The sequence below is a fragment of the Oreochromis niloticus genome, linkage group LG15 (genome assembly GCF_001858045.2).
Source record: "Oreochromis niloticus isolate F11D_XX linkage group LG15, O_niloticus_UMD_NMBU, whole genome shotgun sequence".
NCBI lineage: Eukaryota > Metazoa > Chordata > Actinopteri > Cichliformes > Cichlidae > Oreochromis > Oreochromis niloticus.
In genome coordinates this window covers 34,184,341-34,199,943 of record NC_031980.2, presented here as the reverse complement: position 1 = coordinate 34,199,943, position 15,603 = coordinate 34,184,341, and the positions used below count along the sequence as shown (strand labels likewise).

The window sequence follows — 15,603 nt, the reverse complement described above, 5'->3', positions numbered from 1 at the left end:
TCAAGTGTGCAGTGTGTGTGTGTGTGTGTAGTTAGATGTTGGTCCTGATAATTCAGCTTCAGTCCTACATTTTACAGAACTTACTTTCTGTACTTTCGGCAAATCAAAAAGCCAAATTAACGAGAAGAAGTCATCCAAAGAATATGAAACTATGACTATGCTAATTATGGCATATGTGGGCACTGGGTATTATCATCTGACACTACCAAGAAATTAAACATAGTTACCATAAATTACATTATTTGTAGTTTTTCAAAATCGCATCTACTCAGTTTCTTCATTAATGAGTCATGTTTTATTTTTTTCCGTTTTTTTTCCTCCCTCTCTGCATCCCCTGATGTTTTCTTTGATTCAAGTGCCATTTGGACTCCCATTGAGACAAATAATGAGTCACTCTGTGTATTCTCAAAGCTGCCTGTTCATTTGTGGTCAATAAGCACATCAAAGTTCCCATGGAAGACATATTCATAAATGCCTTTTTTAAAGCTACTTTAGCTGTATTAATGACTTCTTTAAGCTGCCTGCTGTTCATAGATTTAACCAGTCCCTCAGAGTCCTTTTTAGCTTTATATTCTTTGGTTCAAGAACTGTTTAGTTCCTGGCAAGAAAGTTCGTGTGGTCATGGTTAGATGTACCAAGTACAAGAGCTTAGGTCTAAATATATCTCTGTGTCTAAATATGCAGCGTTTAAGCGTTTACTATGTATATGTCAACCAGTTCCACTTTTGGTTTATGTAAACATGGCAAGTGGAGTTTTGGTTCTTGAATCTGATCCAGGATCAGGCTTGTATAAATTTGCAAGCAGAATTTAAGGTCAATTTCAAATGTGGCATTTTACTGTATGCAGTAGCCGTGGGTTTTTTCTTTTTATCTGCCTATCTGCTTTTCCTTTCATATTACATACAGTAAGTCACAGGTTTTATTTAAAGCAGTCTAGACACAGCTCTAATTAAAACCATGCTTTAAAAAAAAATCACAATGCAGCTTTAATAAATGGACCTGAAGATTCTTTATAATTAAATGTACAATCTAAACCACACACACACACACACACAAACACATACACACAACGAAAATGTCCAGCGGTTTAGTTAAAAGGTGGCTTGCTAAAATAGACTTGCCAGTGAAATGTGGTTCCTCTGAATTTCGCAGCCAGATCTACATTCCCAGAGAAAGAACAATGATTGACCTTGGCCGAATGAAAAATTGCCTCAATTGTTCATACTTTGCTTTGATGTTAAATACAGTGAAACAGTGCAGCAGAGGAAAGCTGCTCACTACAAATGAAGGAGAAATCCCTCCTACCCGTTTGCAGTTCCTGCATCTTTGAGAATATGCAATTTACTATTTCTGTCTGGACGGTTTTTTAAGGGTACGTTGCTTCGCTCCCACCTCTCCATTTCTCTTTCACTGTATTTTTTTCCACCTCTCTTACTGCCATCTCCCTCTTATTGCTCCAGTAAGCAGACTCACGAGACCCTGGAGAGTACTCTCATCATTAAAGTCCCTATATGGAGTCACAAATTTATGCTCAGTACATTTGGGGAAGAGAAAAAAAACAGAAAGAAAGCAGGACCACCCATGTGTTTTCAAACCCAATGCTACAAGATCAGCATTCTCCCTGCTGGCTAAATGAGCCAATTCACACAAAGGGGGGAAAAAGCTGCAAATTAACGGACGTTTGAGGGTCTGATGGTAGACGGTGTTTATGTGTTAACAAGAAGACACTATTAATCAGAAGTGACTGGTAGAAAAGCCCTTGTTGTGGGATTGACTGGCATTGCATTTTGTTTTCCACCAAGTACAAGGAAGCCTTGAATAAATTAGAGTTTGTTTCTAAAAGAGTTAATTAGACGTTTTAACTTTTATACAGAGGACCTAAACGGTCGAGAGCACTTCTTTATATTTTGATTTTCCTCCTTAATATAGTTTGTCATCAAGCGGTTAGTTAGCATGACAGTTTTTAAACTCCACAGTGATTTATCGGATAGTTGACAAAGCAGCGAGCTGTACATTACAGTCACAAGTCTTTATTTTAAATTAAAGTTTAGCCTTCATTGGGCTCCCTCGAGTTGAAATACCAACAATTCGGGTGTATCTGTGTATCTGTTTATCAAAGTGTCATCATACCCGATGTGCTATTGGTACAAAGTGGTGCTTTGAGCAATCACTAAGACCAGAGAAGCACTATATAAATGCAAACAATTACCAGGGCTCTTTACTGAAAAATCCCACAGTTTAATTAGGTTTTGTCTTTGGTTCATTAAGCTCCATAATTGCACTAAGAAAATAAAATATTTCAAACTACTCCAGAGTAGCATTTATGGTTTTTGTGTGTACCTTATGTACATAAATGATCCCCTTCTGGCTCATCTGGCTTCTATTCACTACCAAAGTGATGGTTGGGGCGAAGCTAAAGTTAGCTATGTGATGAAATGCAGATGATTAACATATCTTTGTAAAGCAACAGCGTTATTTTAAGTGCACGTCTCTGAATGTCACATACGTCTGCCCGCTGCTTTGATCAATTCATCTTTTTTAAAATTTGCTGTGCTATGCTCAAACAACGTCCCGGGGAAGCAGGAAACAAGCAACATGGCTGTTTTCACGTGTATGTTTACGTTGCACAGTTCATGCTAATCTTTGTCCGCTTTCTTAGAATGCATGTGTGTTCTTACCGCATTGTGTCTGTTTGTAATAAAACTGGTAGAGACATGTAGTGCTAGACCACCCAGAGCAGTTATCCAAACACCCTCCTTACTCACAAAAAGGCACCAGTCTTAATTATATCCATCCTCTGGGTGTGTCTTTCTGCTCAAAACAGACATCTGAAGAACCCCCCCCCCTACCGATAGGCCACAAACCTCATAAGGACCCTTATGGAAAGAGGGTTTTGGTGACCTTAGACAGAAATAAACATATAGCGTGCTGTATTCTTTTTTTTTCCTTGGCGGCTCAAAACACAAACGAGTCATGGATTATCTCCTTTTGTACCTACGGATTTGGAAATAATCCCAAATTTCCCGTAGAGGGCTCTGTTCATAACAAATCCAAAGGGTTTCAAAATCAGTCAGGTGAATTATTTACAGTACTACGAGTGGTGTGATACTGCACTAAAAACTGTAGTGTCAGGCACCTGGCTATAAAGGAAAAGAGACAAGAAAAAGCACGCACGCACGCGCGATGTATTAAGAAGGCAACCGCGATAGGAAGGAGGTTGTGACTGCATTGCTCCCTTTCGCGAGCTCTAATTTTCAAGCTGGCGATATGAGGGGGCAGCCTTGTGCTGAGAGAGTCCACGCAGGCAGAGCCCCAGCCTCTATCTGCCAGACAAATCCTCCTTGGGCTTTGATCGTCTGCCCACTTCTCTCTCTGTGGTTTTTGTTTTCAGGCAAACAGCTGTGATGTTTAGCTGAAGTGCAATGAGATTCCAACTGTCAAAATCTGCTGCAAAAAACAACAACAACCAAAAAAAAAAAAAGAGAGAGAGAGAGAAGAAAAAAAAATCCCCTCAAAACAACCAAAGGACACATGAATGAAAGAGGCCATTTAATAGAGAAACAGACAAATAATAATAGTAAAAAAAGACACGATCATCACCTTGATCGCTGCTTTCGTCCTAATGTTTTCAACATGCTATCCTTCAAGGATCAAGGGGTTAATCTGCTCCTGTTGTATTATAGCTGAGATACTATCGAAGGCCATTTGTTCCAAATAGCGAGGCTAATGACCCTGATCCGACGCTTGGCGTTTGGCCGGGAACTCAGAGCAAGGGAAGGTAAGTAACCTCATATATTCTCAGGGGCCTGAGCTAATGAGAGGGAATGGGAATACGAGCTACAGTCCATCATCTACTTAGGAACTAGACAGCAGTGCCATCTTCCTTCTCAGACTCAGACACACAAACACACACATACAGGAAAACAGTAATGGGAAGCCCAACTCCTCCTCAGCACCTAATTTTACACCTGTCTAGTTAAGTAAATGTACTTACATGTAGCATTTTATCATTAGTAAGTCAATAGCAGATTCATTCTGGAGCAACGGCATCACTACCGTAAACAACGAGTTTTATCATCAGGCAGTTTCCACTGGTCGTTCAACTGCTTTTAAGCATTTGGTAGGAGTTTGTCACAAAAATATACCCCGAAACACAACCAACGTGTTGCCACTTTAGCGCAAACACAAGTGGGGTTTTTTTTTGGGGGGGGGGTTGCACATAGAGCAGAAGAGCATTAATAATCACTGAAAAAAAGCTGCAAGTTATTTTTATCGTGCTTTTTGAAAATTAAATATAGCATCAGAGGACTAAAGGTGGTTTGGCCCTTTGTAAGTCATTTTTTAAACAGGCTTTATAAATAAAAATAACGCATTATTATTATTTAATTTGGTTTTCTCCAATTTTTATAAATGTAATCCAGCCTCTCTAACTGATGATTTGAAATGCAACATAGCCTTTCATTATATTGGCATTTTTAGAGCATATAAAGCTTATATAGATAAACAATTTATTACAAGATATACACATTTTTAAAAAATTATTTTTTAGCATTTGCTACTAGACGTACAAAATTACAGCTGCGCAAGGTATAGCTGAGTGTGGACGTCCCCTCTATGTTAGGCAGAGTGAATTCGGCTGTGATGGGAAAGCAGCAGGGGTCCACTCGTCTCCCTTTATTTGGTTCACCGCGAGCCCGGCTGCCTCTTTAACTTCTGGCACGCATAGGAATATTTATGTGTGTGTTTTTAAGAAAAAAAAGGGAAAAAAAGCAGAGAGAAAGGGTGCAGGAGTAAGCGCCCTGCTGCACTCCGTATATGTGTGCAAGTGTGTTTGTGTGTGTCAGTAATACCTCCAATGGCAGCCTAATGATAGGTCTTATCGACACCCAGCAGTGAATGCGGGCCTTTGTCTCCTCTCGGGACGCATTATGAAAAGCTTAGGGGGTTGCCTTTGACTCCATTTTATTCTCTCACCCACTGATAAAACCCCAGTAACAAAAAAGGCAACCGTTATACAGCTCCTGTAGTGTAGCAAGTTTAGTCACAATACAACCTCCCTCCCCGATCCATACCCACGTGATAATAAGCAAAAAGTTAGGCGCACGGCTTAGAAACTCATAAGTCACTCACAAAAGACAGAGATTAAGACTGGAATTTTACATTTTGAAAAACAAATTCACAATGCCTGAAACTACCATTCATTTCAAATATCAAGTATATAGGCTGCATTAACGGAAAGGGGAAAGCCACAAGATTCAAATGTGTGGTGATGGTGGAGGATTGTTATATAGCAGAGTTTAAATTCTTTTCAATGGCGGTGGGTAACACAGCAGTGACACATGATAGCAGACTGTTAGTGATATACAAATTACACAAAAAAAAAAACCATACATCGCTTGTGACTGTGTGAGATTCTGTTTTTATTTCAATCTGTGAATATAGCTTTTGTCTTTCAACCCTAATTTTCTACATCACATATGTGGACATCTGGCTTCCCTAAATATTACATATCTAAATGTACAATTGTTCTTCTGCTTTTATTTTGGTAAAAGCTGTATATCTTTTACCAAAATAAAAGCTATATATAAAATATATATCTTTTCCTTATTCATGCTCCAAAGCTGGTGCCATTTTCAAATGCATGCCATCTCACTTCAAAACAAACAGTGATATTAATGGCTCCCAATTTCAAGAACAACCGAGCTTATCTGGGGACACAGTTTAGTTTGTACCTTTCACTAGACTGTAAAATAACTAACTTTTCTCCTGCAGTGAAGGTTCTGTTCATTACTGTGCTCATTTGTGGGTTAGAGGTTGGGGCAGGGTCCCTTAGACAAACAGTTTATGAAATGAAAATGTTTTCGTTTCCAGCGATGGTAAGAGTGACTTCTCACATTTTTAAGAGTTCAGCATTACAGCTACTTTGGGGAGTATAGCCATTACAATCTATCCCTGCAGAGTTAATAAAATCTTCTGCCTCTCCACCTCTATGTTCTTTCTCAGTCTTACTTCAAAAGGTTTTTTCTTTCTCTCTGTCTCTCTCTGAAAGACTGTATATAAGTACATTATATTCTTACTCTCAGTTGTTTGGATATTTCTTCAAACCCTCCTTTCAACCCATCTCCATTCACTTATTTTTGGATGAGAAAGCTCTAAAAAGATCATTAAAACAGGCTGCAGTACTTTACCCACTCTTTCTTCCTTTGCATTTCTCTACATTTTCTTTCTCAATCTCAATCTTAAAGAGAAGAGCAATAAAGACTATAAGAACATGGACTTTCTCAGAAATCGTCCCCCTCTGCGTCCATGTTGCTGGCATAGCGATCCAATAGAAAGCTCCCAAGGCCAAGTAGTGTGGATTTAGGGGACTCATTTAGTAGGCAGGTAGAGTTGAGACTTCCCCTCCACCTCCATCCCATTCCTCACAATTAGAGAGGCCAGGAAGTGGAGTATTTTATGACCTTATAAAGACATTAGAGGCACTGCCGCATTGCCCCCGGACACCCCCCCCCCCACCTCCCAGTTCTTTACTTCTTGTCTACTTCTGGACTCTCCATGCTTGCTTTGAAATTTCTTCAGCAACGTCTTCCTGTCTTGTTTCTTGTTCCGTCTTCTCACCCTCTTTTGTTTTAATTTTTATCCATTTCTGCCTGATCATCAACCCCAATCAATCTTACTCACAGTGTGTGAGTGTGTGAATGGGTGGATGACTGAAGCGCTTTGGGGTCCTTAGGGACTAGTAAAGCGCTATACAAATACAGGCCATTTACCATTTTACATCCATCCATCCATTTTGAAACAGCATTCTCCATTAAAACTCAATAAAGGCTCTCATTTGAATCCTCAGTCTTCTTCTCGTATTGTGTTTTATTGGTGACGGGGTGTCTATGGTTTTAAAAAAAAAGAGCAAGTTGTTTCGAGGAGTTCTTTGTGTGGACAAAAATGGTCCCATTTTCGACACTTGTCTGTTAGGCTTTCATGGTCGCCCCCGACACAGTGTGTCCAAGCCCCTCACCTCCCCGCACCGCTGCAAACTATTGTCCATCATGTGTTGATTATTTTGCGTGGGCGCGAAACTGACAATTACTCGCTCTGTCCCCGAGTCCTGCATTGAATCAATATGACATGACGGAGTGACTCATTTGGCCGTCATTCTCTCGTTCATATATTTGAAATATGAAACCGTGTGACACACTGTGGCAGCCCCACCTCCCTATACACAAATGGACACTGACAGAGAACCATGCTGGTGCTTGTCCTGCGGCGTTTAAAGCTAGCTTAGACAGACTCGGCTGCTCCTGAAAGGTCCACTTCCACGTAAGCAGAGGGCAGACACACTTGGTAGGAAAGAAAAAAAAGAGGGGGGGTAGTGGCATGTCTGGATATTTGCTTAAAACATCCTTCACCTTTTTCCTCTCTTTCTTTCTTGCTTCATTTGACCAGTAACCTAAAACAATGGTGTTTCCCTCAAAATCCCAGATGGTTAATGCGTAGCACATCCATCAAAAGAATAATGTTCCTTCTTGAAACAGCTTCAAAACCACTTCCATTTTAAAGCACTTTGTTCTGGTCCAGCTGGAGTGATTTGGACAGACATGTGAAAAGTAAGGAAGCGCAATAATTACAACTGATTACTGTTGGAATTCCGACGACCGCTTGGAGGAAAGCTTCCCATTTATTTAAACCATCGCTCTACCCCCCTTAACTATTTGAACTAATAGCTTTCAAAATTATCCTCATCATCATATCCTGTCCTTTAAAATGGTGGTGGTTGTAGAAAATAGATGAGGTCAGAGCAGCAGTGCGAGTTTAAATGGAAGAGCTACACATGTGACACAATTCAACAGGGAAAGAACCAAAAGGAGTTAGGAGAATTTTCTGCCTTTTGTAAGGAACCTTTTTGATAGGTAATGTTAAAATGGCGATCCCTTTGCTGGACAAGGGAATACGATTTGTGGAGAAACAGTTTTTTATTGGAAGGGCACACACATTAATCCCTGTTTCCAGATGATTTCCAGGTTCAGTTTCCTCCAACTCAACCAATTACCGAAAAGATAAATGAAATCAAGAACAGTAAATGTAATAGTACCAATAGTGGCGGGTAATAACCCTCATATGCATCTCAAGTAATATGGATCTTCCCTTTCTAAAAATAAGAAGAAAAAAAATGGACTAGATCCAAAATAAATGAATAGATACATAAATACTGGAAAAAAATTCACACATTGCTATTGTAAAGTCTGGGTGGAAGGCTGAGGTAGAACAGAAGAGAGAGTCTCATCAGAAGAGAGGATGACAAGAACTGAGAAAAACAACATTTTCTTTTTCCTCTCGGCGCCTCTCCTCTCTAACCATCCCCCTATCTGTGCATGGTGGCAGCCATTCTGTCCATGACTGCATGGTGGAAAATGATTTAGTGCTGCCTTCAGCCTCACACAGAGAGGGTGAGAAGATTACTCTCTGAGAGGCTGCTCACTTCGGGAACAGCTGAAACGCAGTTAAGACGGCGAAGGTGGCATCCCTGAAAAGAGGACTTTTTAGTCTAATGGCCGCTGAAGAGAAAGAGTCAAATCTGCACGGCGTGAAATGGAAATGCAGCGCAAGAGGCTTTGTAATTCCACGAAACCTTTCTTCAGTGCGGATCGAAATGGTTCCTTCATACAAATTGACATTGATTTTTAAATAGTTGTAGAATTTTAAGAATATACTTTTTTTTTACTATTAATAGGTACAAACAACAATTTCATGAAGTTTCTACTTTTCTGAGAGACTCATTCGTAAAATAAATATCAGTGTACACAAATGTGCTGGTGGGTTTCTCATCAGCAGAGAGCAACAATCATTAGAGGAAAAACAGATAAAGACCGCAATGAAGATCGGGAGGCAGTTGATGACTCAGACCATGCGTTCTTCACATGGTGGCTGGGGCCTGACACCAGGGACACACGTACGCACATACGTACATACAACAGACACATTCAAACTGTTCGCAAAAACATGCACCCATGCAAACATGAAACTCACCCCAGGTGCACAGCTGACTCAGACAACTGAATGAAAAGGTAACAGATACAAAGACAAGACAATCTATAACCCCCCTCCAGAGTAAACTGAGCTCCCTTACCTCTTTCACTTGTCTTTTTTGCTCCTCTACCCGCTCCTTCACTCTGCAGCGATGGCTAACGCTGTGAGCACTCCTCTTCTCGTTCCAGCTCTTTTCACGACCTGATGGAGCAAAAGAAGAAAAACAAAGTGCAAACGAACAGTTAAGAAACTGTTTCACTGGAATGGAGCCTAATCAAAAAAAAAACCAAAACTCATAAATAAATAAAACTCTCCACAAAGCAGAGCGGGTCTTATGGAGTACCAGCTTTCACGTGTAATTGAGTTATCTCTAACCATTTTCTTACTCACGGCATACAGCGAATTTAAAGAACAAGATAAGTGATTAGAAATCGGTTCAGTTCACGACCTAAAAACTGCAAGCGTTTGAAGTCGAGATATGTTTTGTGATGTGGAATTCCAAAGGGTTGAGTAACCGAACAAAAGAAAAAAAAACCCAGAAGAAAAGAGATATACTGAACAAGAACTCAGCAGAAAGATCAGTGCAAATGGAAATGAGGTTCAAGTTGGGGTCAGGAAACACTGACTGGCAACCAGTGGAAGAGAAGAGCCATGCAATGATGATGATGATGATGATCGTTTTAGCCACTAACAGTTTGTCTAACTTTGTCCATTTCATCTTTCTTCTTCTTGGCTCGACTTGTTTGACCTGTAATTGTTACATTTAGATTTTTTTAAGCTGTACTACTTATACAAGCATTGTAAAAAAAAAATCAGTTTGCCTGCATGTGATGAAATTGCTAACAGCTGTGACAGCCACTATTGTGCACATGCACACACTCTTTTCTGCATCTCATTTGTAGCATGCAGCTGCACAGATAAAACATGAGGGTTAAGCAAATATTGTACAATAGCCAGAAAACAATGCACCCCCATCCCTCTCCTATCACACTCTCTCTCACACACTCACACACACACACAGCTAAGACTGTGCCAACTGTGTGTGTAGAAAAAAAAAATGACTGGCACTGCTTGTCCTCTTTATTACTGTGAACAGAGCAGACACCCCTGCTCCCCTCCCATTCATTTTAATCTCTTTTCTTAATGATAAACCTCCTCAGTCACACTCTCTCTCTCCGTCTGTACCCCTCCAACCACACCCCTTCAGTCTGGTGTCGGCTCTCTAGCATGGCAGTAACAGTGCTCCTTTGTTTGTCCTCCTCCCCTCGTCTCTTCTTGCCCCCTCACCCTGACCTGAATGATGCTGGTTGGCGGGGATGGAGGCATGCCTCAACAGGAACGCCGGGGAAGAGAAAGGGGAGGGAGCGAAGGCGGATAAGCGCAGGTTTGGGGAGGAGGGGGCAGACGTAAATAAAAAAAATTTGTAGGGGCTTGACAGTCATTCGCTCTTATTCATCTGTCCATTCAGCACTGCAGAAGAGACCATTTGTGAGGAAAAAGGATGGTTGGCTGGAAGGGACCACACCCTCAGTGAATCCACCAATCCCAATTTACAGAAAGCCTTTAGAAAAGGTCTATTTCTGGTTTCAACAGTGAGGCTAATTTTAAAATACAAAAGTAAAAATAGAAAAGAGAAGACTATGTTGTGATCTTTATTTCTACTCTGAATGAACAAATGCTTGCGGGTAAGAAAAAAATGGCTCTGTTCCTTGGATTTTGCATTTATGCGGCTAAGAAATAATGCGCATGATATTCCAACAGGGCATTTTTAAAAATAGCCTTTAAGTACACAATGCGCAATTTCTCATTTATGCAAAGAAAACAGTGACCCTGCCCAGTGAGGTTAGTTGAGACATAATTTTAGCCGTTTCATTCTGGTACCACTGCTGGAGCTGCAAACCCAGTTTCCTAATAGCATAAATACTGCTCTTGTAATGGTGCCTGGGGGATGTCTCATTTGGAAGTGAGGGAGACAGCACAGTAGAGCAGTACCTTTTACACTTAGCTAAAAACCCACATGTGCGCGCACACACACACATGCTGTGGATCATTAACCCCAACTAATCTACAAACATTATGTTTATAGAAAACGCCTTTCCAGCTTAGGCGAGCGGCACAGCCAAGCCACGTTAATTCATTGAGCGAGTGTGTGTGAGCGAATTTGTGTGTGGCATATCTGTGAGCTATAATGACAAGTGTGTCATGTCTCTCAGTATGCGTGTGTGTCACGGCCGCCTGTGTCTACGGTGTCTGCTGTGACAGACACAGAGAGAACATGACAGAGACAGCGAAAGTGCGCGCTAATGTGTACGAACGAGCGCCTGTGCGCGTGCATTTGTGTGGCGTGACTATGCCAGTGATGCAGCTCACAGCCTTGATCTAGGCTCCTGCCTCTCTCCGACACCCGCTGCGCCTGCTTCATTAATCAATAGGACAGATGAAGACAGACTCCTGCTGCGCTGTGAGGGAAAACGGTAGCTTGCGTGCACAAGCGTTGTGTGTTTGTGTGTGTGGGAATTTCAGCGTGTAAGAAAGCCCTCGGGTAGAACGTGGCAGACATGATGCAAACCTTCAAGGCTTCCTGCCCACACAGAGATCATCAGCACTGGATTTGCCTTCTTCTACCTCCAACGGGAAAAAAAGTTAGAGGGAAGGAAATAAACAAAGGAGTTATTACATTTGTTTTTGTGTAAGCATTATTCTAATAAATTGCATTATTTTCTCATCACTTCAAGAGCCTGGTAGGATATCTAATTTTGGAGGTCTAACGTGTATGTCAGATTACACAGAATAAATAGCAGCTTTTTGGTATCACAACTCTTCTCCCTCATCTTCAGGGGGATACAGAAGGAGCGCCAAAGAAAATCTCCCTATTGGTCAGTTTGAGTCATAGATATCAGTTACACCCAAACACATAGCTGCTCAGAAACACACACCTTAATAGCCACTGTTGTGTTTATTTACACCCTGTTATAGATATAAAAAATCTTTATGCAAAATGGGTTTAATACACCTTAAAGCGCAGTCAAATAAAGTGTAAAATGTTCAAGCTTCCAAAATCAGGTTAGGATGATTTTAAAGCTTTTTTTTTTCTGTCAATTGAAAAAAAAAAAAGTACAAATGCACACAAACGGAAGAGATGCCTAAACTCCCACTGGTGTAAAGCTTGCATTGGCTAAAGTGATCAAGAACAGCTTGCTGGGTGTCATCAAAACTCCTGATGCATTTACTCATCTGCAGAGCAGGAAGGTACACTCTTACAACGTGCACATTCGAAGCAACGTTAAGTTGTCATGTGATTAGTCATTGCAGGGTCCCGTGTTGAGTCAGACCGAGTAGCAGGCTTTACGTTAGAAAACCAAAACGTTTCCCACAGTCAGCATGAATGCTTTCGTTCAATGTTGAGCATCTTCTGTCACTCTATTAAGATACAGTAGATTAGTACAACCATTTATTTCAGTTTACTACTGAACCATACAACTATATATATTACAGAACATTATGTTATGGTGGAAAGCTGTCTGGAAATAATAACTCTTAATCACAAGACCTGTGTTTTGCATCAATTTCACATTTTCTAACAAAGTCATTATCAATGAAATTTGAAAAAGTAATTGTGCACAAATAGCAGGAAGCTAGATTTGAGTTTATTTTGGTACTGGGAATGAGGAATGCGTGTCATTTCCTGGTGCTCCAAATGGCCAAATGACTTGAATGCAAAGCCACAGAGGCCATTTCTCCCACAGCGCCCAAATCCTGCAGAGCTGTTATCAGTCATTGGGACGTTTTGTCTCCTCAGTATACAGCAAGGCCATTTTGTTTGTTTTCAATGTAACTTGTGATATTTGGCTGGGACTCAGTGCCCTCTATGTTAGCCATTGTGCTGAGATGAATGAATCTTTCTTCCAAATTTCATACAGAGATGCACTGTGTGAAACCATAGAGACACCTTTGAGACCACTAAACTGGTCTCCAGATTATTTGTGTAGCCACCAAACAATAGGACTGTTTGTATGAACAGCTATGAAGCAAGAGTTAAGCCTCGATTCAAAGGAAATTCTGCTAATGCTTTTAGGCATAACACAGATTGCTTTTTTTATGAATCTGCACTTTTCAATTTATCTTTTTCGAATACCGCAAATTCTAAAAGTTACCGAAACAACAGCGTCAACTAGGCTTGCATCAGCTCTCCTTCATCTCTCAGTTGGCTTTTCAAGAAACCACACATAAAATCAAGATTAAGAGTGGTGGGAAAAAGCCCCCCCCCCAAAAAAAGCATAACACCTTATCGTTTAAATTAGTAGGAGAGAAAAAAAAACCCGTAAAGAGTTGGTTGAATTCAGCATTCACAGATTAGCGAAGAATTTTGGTTTCATCTTGTTTTTTTGAGGGATTTTTCGGAACCGTGCACTACTTTAACATAGCAATTTTTTTCCCTTTTTATCTTCAGTGACTCATAACAAAGCCAACTGTTTACTCATAACAATATGCTTCTAACTGATAATATTCTGAGAATATCCTCGTAGTCCCTTTATATCTATGTCTTGCAAGTCATTTACAGAAATACATTAAAAATGCGTTATGTAAGTAAAGAATGGAGGAAAAAAAAAATCTGACGCGGCAGCTGTTATGAAGTGGTTTTAAATCAGTATTTGGTTGAATTGTGGATTTTTGCCCATGAAGTAAGCATAAAATTTTATATTAAGAAAAAAAACAACTAATGGGAGAAATAGTAACTTGCCTTTTGTCAACACTGAAAAAAAGAAGATGAATTCCAGTGTCACTTCCTAACCCAATACGCCCTGATTGCACAGGCACATTGTGCGTTTGACATTGTACGTCTGACACTCAGACAAAGAAGCCGATAGAGGCCTCAAGGGGGCAGATGACAAACACTACTAAACCATGGCCAGACACGACCCCCACCCGCCTCCATCCCCACAACAAACGCACAGTATAGACAAACTTATTCAGAGTATATTAGGGAGGTGAAGGGGGCCAGGCTCTCAGGGACTCTCTTCACTTGGCTGTCCTAATCATCTGAGACAACCCTCCAGAGACAGACCTTCCCGCCCACAAACCCAACTCCCCCCTCCCAAGGCATGACCCAGACACATCCAGGAGCGTTTACAAGGGCAGGCAGCCATGACGTGGGGAAGCTGACCAAAATGAACAGCCCCGCTGGGAGCTGTAGTTTAATTGTCCATCTTCTTCTTGGTCCAAATTAAACAAGCTCATGCGCATTCAAGTATCCATCCACATATGCGCCGCCCACCTCCACTACCGCGCTTTTAACAGACTGGCACGTTCCATAGAGCATGCCATTGACGCAGAGTGATGAGCGAGACCCCATTGTCTCGTTATATTGTCTTCAATTAGGGAGGAGATGATGGGAAACAATGAGAGGAGCATTTGTAATCATGAGCCTCCTAAACTCAAGCTGGGAAACAGAACTTCATTATGCCCAATGGTCCCTTGTGGACAATAAAACGCAAGAATTGCGTGGTTCATCCTCACAAAGTTTTTAAGCATAAATGGCTTGAAGAGAAGTGAGTCACCAGGAAATGCTGCAGGGAGGTGGGTTGGGGATGGGGAGGGGGGTTCTGAAACTGAAGACAAACAGGGGCAGAAGCCAGTCATTTTTTATCCGCACTGCAAGTGAACAACAAATTCCAAAGAAATGACACTCTTCATCTAGTTACATCTGCTGCACACTTACCTTTCTCGTGAAAGTTTACTACCATCTTATTCAATTTGAAAAGTCTTAAAAGTGAGACTGTGAAGTGTTTTAGATACAAAGCATCTGTGGCGTGAGTACAGGGGGAAAAAAAGGCCTTTGATAATACCGTAAGAACAAGAAACTCATTGCTTTTCCAAGTTAGTTTTTCCAGGGATTAATTTACAGGCGTAGAGTGTGTAGCCATGATGTCTTTTCATCTTCACTACATAAATTTTGTGCAAGCTTAGCTCTGAGAACAGAAGCTCTGGCAGCTATGGTGTCAGCTCAGAGCCATCTGTAGAAATGAGACTTCTTTAAGAAAGAGAAAGAGAAACTCGAGAGCGCATTATCTGCATTTACCTGGAGAGCGTTCAGCTGAGAAATGACTGTAACCCGACATGTTGCCGGCTTTGTAGCTCACCACGTCATTTTTTTTTTTAAATCACGTTCCACCGTGGCTGTTGGGCTTTGATAGAACCATCCAACCGGACAAATACCGCTTTCATAAAATTGTGCAAATGATTTCTTTCAGCTGGGATTGTGGAGGTATTGTGCCCCTCTCCGCCACCCCACACCCTGCCTATCCTCTCTCCTCGTGCCACAAAGAGCTAATCTGACACGAACACTCGCACCAGCTCTGACACACTGTCATTGCAAAACCGCCGTGATTATATATTCTTTAAATCATGTAAGTGAAGCATGAGGTAAAAAGCCATCATCCAATGGAGGACAATAGCGGAGTTACAGCAATAACTGCGTAGTTTCTCCCGAACATCCAGCACTGGGATTAAATACTGGGTCCCTATTTAAACATCTTTACCTACGGCTGTTCTTTCACATTTACAATATCTGAGAGACGC

At 41.0% G+C, this 15,603-nt stretch overlaps 1 long non-coding RNA gene across 1 annotated transcript in view; it reads right to left on the bottom strand.

The window, feature by feature from the left end:
* The window catches only part of LOC102082256 (uncharacterized), a 29,585-nt gene that overhangs the window by 8,163 nt on the left and 5,819 nt on the right, over nt 1-15,603 (bottom strand). Inside the window, exon 2 of the long non-coding RNA XR_266420.3 lies at nt 9,125-9,225. This is a non-coding gene — a long non-coding RNA (uncharacterized LOC102082256). The remainder of the gene's footprint in view (nt 1-9,124; nt 9,226-15,603) is intronic.